The 8203-nt window shown below is 39.5% G+C and overlaps 1 protein-coding gene across 3 annotated transcripts in view; it reads right to left on the reverse strand.

Moving 5' to 3' along the window:
• DENND5A (DENN/MADD domain containing 5A) overlaps positions 1–8197 on the reverse strand; it is a 103647-nt gene extending 95450 nt beyond the window's left edge. For 2 of the 3 annotated variants that reach the window (XM_008567787.1, XM_008567789.1), the window contains exon 1: positions 8110–8197. The gene's annotated coding sequence lies outside the window, so the exon portion shown is untranslated. The remainder of the gene's footprint in view (positions 1–8109) is intronic. The other variant, XM_008567788.1, reaches the window with a different exon arrangement.
• Positions 8198–8203: the final 6 nt, after the last annotated feature.

Consider the following 8203-nt stretch of genomic DNA (forward strand, 5'->3'; position numbering starts at 1 on the left):
ACACACACACACACACAAAACCGGGGGGGGGGGAGAATACATAACAACTACAATTCCTTGAAGTTGGTACTACAAGCAAACAGAAAAGACATTGTTGGGTGGGAGGGGGGAGAGGGAAGAGGGAGGGAGGTTTCTGTAATGGGCCACAATAATCAACCACATTGTATATCGGAAAAAAATAAATTAAAAATAAAAATTAAAAAAAAAAAGAAAAGAAAGAAAACATGGTCACATACAATTCTTTGAAAATCTGAATAGGAAGCCTGTATCTTTTCATAATTAATACAACAAATCTTCATCAAGCACCTACTATATAAAACATTGTCATCTAGCAGTGCTTGGCTAAGAAATTTGCCTAGCTGACTCTGGGACAAGATAAGTTTATAACATAGTTCTATAATGTTTGAATTTTTATAAAGACCTATGGCTTTTATAATCAGAAAAAAAATTATGAATGTTTTTAATGGTCACTGTTAAATAAAGACTCTGGGAAAAATAAGAAAAGAGACACCTAACTTACCCAAAATAAAATAGCTGGTTTTCTTCAACAATATAACAACAGACCCTAAAATTAACACGTACCTTCATAACTGGCTACAATATTGCTAGAGAGCTATTATTCTAAAACTACAAAAACAAAGAAAGAAAAGAGCATCAGAGATAATACACTTCAGAAAAGAACCAAGTCCTGTGATATTTCTGAAAAGTAATTCTAATGTATTGTAACAAAAATGTGTGTAATTTGCTATACATTGGGTTTATCCACTTATTGTCCTATAAATCGTGGCCTGTGATTATTATTTCTAAGTCATTTCCTCCTCTGTCTTCATACTTTTGAAAATCCAAAAAATTTCTTGGTTGCTTTCCATATCCCTTCATTATAAAAATATGATTAATGGGAAGTTGCAGCCAGCCCCCAAACTACAATCACAAAAGATGCAAACTACAGTCTACACTGAGGGATCTCTGAGGTTAGAAAATGCAAATCATTTTTTTTTTCTTCAAAGAAAACAGACCTCAGGCAAAAACCATAAAACATCCAGTAACAGCCAAAAAAAAAAAGAGAGAGAGAGAGAGCTTCTTAGAAGCAAAGCCCTAGTAACTATTTGGTCTAAGAAAAACATTTCCAGCACTGTCAAAGATTGGGGAGAAAGGAAAAACAACAACTAGACGTGACTACAATTCAGAAAACAAGTGATCTGCCTTCTCCCTTGACACAGCTCCTCTACTGCAATGTTGGTTGGGAACTTAACCACAAAGAGGCCACACCACAACTCTGCTATTCAGTGATTAAGCCATTGCCTCAATTTCCCCACATCTATAACACACACACAAAAAAACTCATCAATGGTGAAAAAGCAGAATCCAGAAGACCTGGATTCTAACAGTTCTTTCTAACTTGCTAGGTGACATTGGACAAAAAAATTTTATTTCAGTAGGGCTGAAAAAATTAAAAATGGTTTAAAAGTACATTGCAAAACTATAAAGTCATTTACAAATATTAATGTCAAAATTGGTGGCTCAACTATCTCTGATTTCTGTCTCTGACATTTTTTGATTCTGTGACCAATATAAACAAATGCACACTCATATTATGTTTTGCCAGCTGGGAATAGTTTAGAAATCAAGGAATCGTACAATAACAGAAAAATGAAGCTGAATGAGAGGAACCTCCACAGACATTCTCACTTGCTCAGGCCTCTCAACATTCCATGAAAGCATTTGGGCCTAACCCAGCTAGTTCACTTCATTCAGTAGACCACAGGTGGCCTAGCAAAATTTTGACCTGACTTAGCAATCACACTAACAGCAGCAGCAGCAAAACAACTAACCTGGTTCTCTTTAACAGGAAACTATGAGAAATCCCATGGACGACAACCAAGCAAATATACTAAGTATAAACTTTGAGAAATGCGATGGTCTAAACTATACCTGTTCCCATCTTATTTCTTGGAATTGCACTGATTCCCTGGGAGCATACTGAAAAGAGCTTGAGATCTGGCACATACTCTTATTTTCTGCCATGACAGGACTCTGCCACTCACAGACTCTCCCCAGCGTTCTATGTACTTCAAACTAAGATCAGCAATTGCAGGACATCTGGAACATGAGCATTTGACTAATATCTGCATCATTTAATAACTTAAAATCTGGCAATGACAGCCTGTGTTTAATCATTGAATTCCACAATCCAGCTTCTGAAAGGCAAGCCTTTCTCTTTCTCATTGTATCCTATGCCATATCATAGCAGGAACCTAAAACATAAAGTTCCTTCATGTGTACCCAGGTTCCCTCACGTGTATCCAGGTTCCTGAGAGACCTCAAAGACCACCTGACAGTAATTCAACTCCAGGGATAGCAACAGGAACTGAGGAGCTGAGCCACACCCAAGTACACCTTCCACGAGAGTTAGCCAAAAAACAAGGTTATAAAAGAATATAGGACTAGAAAAGGGTGTTGCCAAAGGAGCCCTTAGGCAAAGAAAACTTTATTTTTACTCTAGGAAGGAAGGAAGGGCTGAGCAGAATCTATGAGAATTTGGTTTAAGTATCAAACACTGTGACTCAGGATTTCCCCCTAAGAAGAGAAGAGTAGGACCCCAATGTCATGAAAGTAAAATCCACTTATTTTCAATGTGATTCTCCCTACCTGTGTGAGTCAAGCGGAATTCTGTTATGTTCTAAGAATACAGTCTCACCAACTAAACTTGGCATAGATTTTAAACTTCCTTGGGATGCTCTGTAATTGTTTTCTGTGTGTTGGTCTCTTTTCCTGACTTCTTAACTTGTTCTGCCTTAAAAAACACATGACCTAACTTAGGAAATCTCCCCCTACTACAGCAGCCTTGACTTCTGGCAGTATGCACAGATGCCTGAAGTAAGCCATCAGGATTTGAGTTTTGCTGCAGCTAGGAATTTGGGTTTCAGAACAAGAGATGCCTTTACAAAATGACCATAAGCTAATGTGCCCAGAATTGACCAGACAGTTAGATAAAGATAAAAATTAAGTTTAGTTTCAGTTTGAAACTGGCTATCAAATTTTTTATAGCTGCTTCATCTCTGGGGAGGAATAGCCTTTTTTTTCTTTTAAATAAGACATCCTTCTTAGCCATAGGGATATGCAAATCAAAACCATGAGATATCACTTCACACCTACTAGGATGGCTATAATCAAAAAGACAGATAGTTGGGCCGGCCCAGTGGCGCACTGGAAAGGTGCGCAACACCGAGGGTTGCGATCCCGTTACCGGTCAGTAAAAAAGACAAAAAGAAAAAAAAAAAAAGACAGATAGTTGGGCCGGCCCAGTGGCACACTGGAAAGGTGCGCAACACCGAGGGTTGCGATCCCGTTACCGGTCAGTAAAAAAGACAAAAAGAAAAAAAAAAAAAAAGACAGATAGTTAAGGGTTGGTGAAGATACGGCCGAAGTGGAACCCTGGTGCACAGCTATAGACTGTTGCAGCTATTTTGGAAAACAAACTGGCCAACAGTCCCTCAAATGATTAAGCACAGAGTCACCATATGACCTAGCAATCTCATTCCGATGTACACAGCCAAGAGAAATGCAAACATATATCCACGCAAAAACATGTACACAAATGTTCAAAGCAGCATTATTCATAATAATCAAAAAATGGAAACAACCCAAATGTCCATCCACGAATGGATAAATAAAACATGGTATATTCGTACCATGGAATAGCATTCAGGCATAAAAAGGAAAGACGTACTGATACATGCTACAACATGGATGAATCTTGAAAACATTATGCTAAGTGAAAAAGCCCAGTAATAAAAGATCACATATTATATGATTCTATTTTTACGAAATGTCCAAAACAGGCAAATCTATAGAGATAGAACGTAGATGAGTTGTTGCCTAGAGCTGGGGTATAGGTGGTTGGGAAAAAATGGGGAGTAACTATTAACGGGTGCAGGTTTTGGAGGGAGAGATAAATATATTCTAAAACTGACTGTAGTGATGATTGTACAATTCCATGAATATACTAAAAATCACTGAATTGTACACTTTAAATAGGTGAATTGTATGGTATGTGAATTACATCTCAATAAAATTGAGCACACATGTAAGTGATAAAGCAAATAGAGCAAAATGTTGAACAATCATTGAATTTGGCTAAAGGATGTACTGGAGTTCTTTGTTCTACTCATGTTAATGTTCTAAGCATGAAATTATATCAAAAGGTACAGCTAAAAAAAAATCCCTAATGATAATCATACACAGTATTCTTTCTTAACATGAAAAAGAAACCTAGACTAGAAAAAACTGCCATAATTCTGCTCCTGCCCCTTAAGAAAGATATCTTACTTGTCCCCCTTTACTCATCAGATTATTGCAAAGCATGCAAAACATCACTCAAGTAGCAGAAAAGAAGAATGAAATGCAGCAAGGGAGACAAATATTCTCCAACTTTCTCAGGGCCTCAGTTTCCTTATCTGTAAAACCAGAAGGTTATACAATCTTCAAGGGTGCATCCATGTTTGACATTCCAAGATTCTGAAGTTGTAATTTCATTGCTCAACACAGTTAAGAAGTACGATCGGACTACTCCTCCTGCTTTCTTGGAAAGTCAGTACTTTTTCTCTTCTAAGGGTGACATTAAGAGACTATTTCAGTATATTGTCAGTGTTCTAAGTAAATCTGTACAGGACACTGGCCAATCTCCCACCTATCCTTATCCCCAGACCCTTCTCTTCAATTCTCAGTAATGCCGTCTGCACAGAGCCTGGGAGAATTGGAGTAATGGATGAAAGAACCTAGGGTACATACATCTCAATGCTGGGTGTGCAGGTCAGTTCAGAAGAACTTATAGATTCCAAGGTAAGAAACAGGTTAGGGGCTGGTGGGTTGGCTCAGTTGGTTAGAACATGGTGTTATAATACCAAGGTCAAGGATTCAGATCCCTGTACAGGCCAGCGCCAAAAAAAAAAAAAAGAAAAGAAACAGGCCACAAGCATTCTGGAACCTTAACTCTCAAGCAGAGATAGAGAAAGTAAACTCAGGAATCCCACCTCATGGTAAAGCCTTCTCCAGCAGTCACCTAGTGATGACCATAAGAAGAAACAGGGGAAAAAAAGAGAAGAAACAAGGAAAATGAAGATCCTCAGGGCATCCACCCATCAAAGAGGTGGAAAGAGGAACTGTACTCTAGTACCATTTGCCTTCCCTCTTAGGATGGGCTAAAAATAATGGAAAACATAAATCAGAAGGATTTCTTCCACATTTGCTTATCTAACTGACAAGCTCAAAAAGCCAACAAGCAGATACCATTTCCCAAAGTTGGCTAGATTTGTGCCTCACCCATAGGTTATGTTCCTCTCCTTCCAACCCAAGGTACTTCCTCAACCAAAGAGAAAACAAAATTAATTTTCACACCTTCCTCAGTTCCTTGCACAACAGTTACATGACTTGCCTAAATGTTTGAGTCTGCAAGAAAGGGGAAGAAGTGACAGGGAGAAACTCCTATAAAATCAGTGACCTGTGTCTATTCAACACAACAAGCTCTATGCTTGTTGCAGGGAGGAACTGAGCCTTCTCCACAAAACAAGAAGGAACACTGAGCATCTTTAATTTGCCTGTTCTGGGTCCACTTTTTAAGAGTTTAAAAGCTACCTGAGGTATATCACTCAATTTCACTGGAGAGAACATATACTCTTCAGTACTCCCTAGAGAACCTGGGGGCAATTCACAATTTCCTGTAGTTTCGGAAAAAAAAAAAAACAATTTCCTGTAGTTTCACTGACTATGACCTCATCGGTTTGGGAGCTATAAGGCAGGCTGCAAGGAGAAAATACACCCTGGAGAGCCTCAGCATGGACACACATAGAGTTATTTGTATTCTGTTTTGTTTTATTCAAAGATTCTCTCCAGATAGTCTAGATTCCTCCTATGAACCCACCAGAAGCGGTAGAAAAAATAATTCCTCAATCAGTGTCTATCCTAATAAAAGCCACTTACTGGATAAGTGGTCTTAGTATTCCACTACTGCAACCACATTTTAAAAGACAGAAAGAATCTTTCCTTACACAGTTTATACAACTAATCCCCCTTTCTTTATTCTCCCAATAAGCTTTCACAGGGGTATAATTTCAGCTTGCTGAAAAGCTAAATAATTAACAGGTATTCATTTAAAGAGAATAACATTTCCCTTTCAATGAAATGTTGAAAGACTTTTTTAAAACATCTACTCGATGAGATGCTTTTCATTTACATTCTGTTTTTTATAGATGAAGACACTGGCAAGGTTATCTAACTTGCTCCCAGTCACAGAGATAATCAATAGCAGAGCAAAACTCATGCTCTCACTAACAGTAACTTCCCAGCTTTATTCTTATGTTTTATCATTCACAAACTGTTCTATTCATTTTCTAAAGCCAAGTATCTATACAATTTAACAAACACTCGAAAGCACAGAATAAAAATAATACTAGTTTATTCTAACACCTAAACGATTCTTTTATCAAAAAGAACTGTTATTTTTAATCTTTCTCAACATGTTAGTGTTTTCTAAAGGCCACCAGCCAGGCCAATGAAATGCAGTTTAGTGTCATGACAAGAGCACTAGACCTCTTAAGAGTCAAAAACTTAGCAGGACGTAGGCCTTACTGTCCTTCCTCTGCCTCATTTTCCTCTCTGAGGTCCCTTCCAGCAGCAAAACCTTGACCTAAATTCCAACAACTACATCACAAAGTCACAAACTTAATACCTATGAAACAGATGAAAAATTAACATCTATATTATAAGAATCTGAAGACCTAAGAAAGTGAACCTCAAACAATAAAGCTATACCAACAAAAGGCCTAATATAAATTATATTACTGTTCATGATTTTTTTCTCCACCTGCTAATTAACTTGAGGAAACAGCATTTTTTTTTTTTCTGGCATTCTTAACACATCAACTTACCATTTTTTTTAAAGACAGTTAATTTTTATCATTTAAAGTGTGCACCTAATTTTTTTTCGTAAGAAACACTGGAATTTTTCTGGTGACCAAGAAAAGAAAAACAAAAAACACTTGTACTGTCATCTCTGAAGCAAAGTAAAATTAGTCAACAGGATAATCACTTTCAGGAGAAAAACTTTACAGTGAACACATCATGATAGAAAAGTGGAAAGGAGTTTCCCTCATCAAATCAGATGACATAACCTTAAAGTATAACACAACAAACCTCCACCCACTTGAAACCCGCTAACTGGACACTCCAGACAAAAACTTTTTCAAAACTATTGCAATTCAAAGGCTCCAACGAGGTGCGATGGAACTCACGGGGATTTTATAATTCTGATATACTTCTGCAATGAGTGCCAAATCTGGTCAGGTCCCCCTCTTTACTCCCCCACCACTTCCCCTTTAAAAGATAACTTGAGAAGCATGACAACACAACCCAGCCTATCCAACTAGGATGCTGCCCTCTTATTCACAAATGACTCTGCCCTAACAAAGGACATAAATTACTTTTCATAAAAGGCATAGCCCCGGGATACAAGCCCTCTCTAATGCCAAGGGAGTTCCCACCCTTCTTGGTGCGGCCCAAGTTCACTTTACTATTTCATGTCCCATCCAGATGGGCAGAGCTGCAATCTGTAGGAAAATCCAGGGGGGCCAGCCCAGGGCTGGGTTATAACGGTTTTGAGGAACTGATACCACAGGCTTCTTGGGAAGTGGCCAGATAAACTCACCAAGTTTTTGTTTTGCCTTTTTTTTTTTTTTTAAAGTCTGAGTGGAACTTACTTTCACTAGGACGTGGGATGCCTTCTTCCCTATCTAAAGGGTGTTGGAGGACAAGCTTCCCTTTATTTTATAAAGTCACTCAACCCACACCAGACTGAGAACGCACAACCCTTCCCTCTTGCCGACGACATGGCCACAGCGCAGGGGGCCGGAGGGCTGAACCCCTCACGGCTCAGAGCCCCTCATCCCGTTTCCCCTCCTCCAGCCCAACGCCCCCTCGCCCGCGCCCGTCCTGAGTCCTCCCGACCTACCCCCGCCCGCTCCCGGGACAAAGCGGGGCTAGTGGGAGGTGTCCTCGGAGGTCGCTGGCCTCGGCGGGCGCGGGGAAGCAGCCCCGGGCAGGGCGGGCACTCACCCGACAGCTCGTCCGGCTCCAGCCCGGTCTCGGTGTCCAGCCCGCAGATGACAAAGTAGTCGGCGAAGCGACTGGGCGCTGAGCGCCTTCCGCC

Source organism: Galeopterus variegatus, unplaced genomic scaffold (assembly GCF_000696425.1).
Source record: "Galeopterus variegatus unplaced genomic scaffold, G_variegatus-3.0.2 Scaffold344, whole genome shotgun sequence".
NCBI lineage: Eukaryota > Metazoa > Chordata > Mammalia > Dermoptera > Cynocephalidae > Galeopterus > Galeopterus variegatus.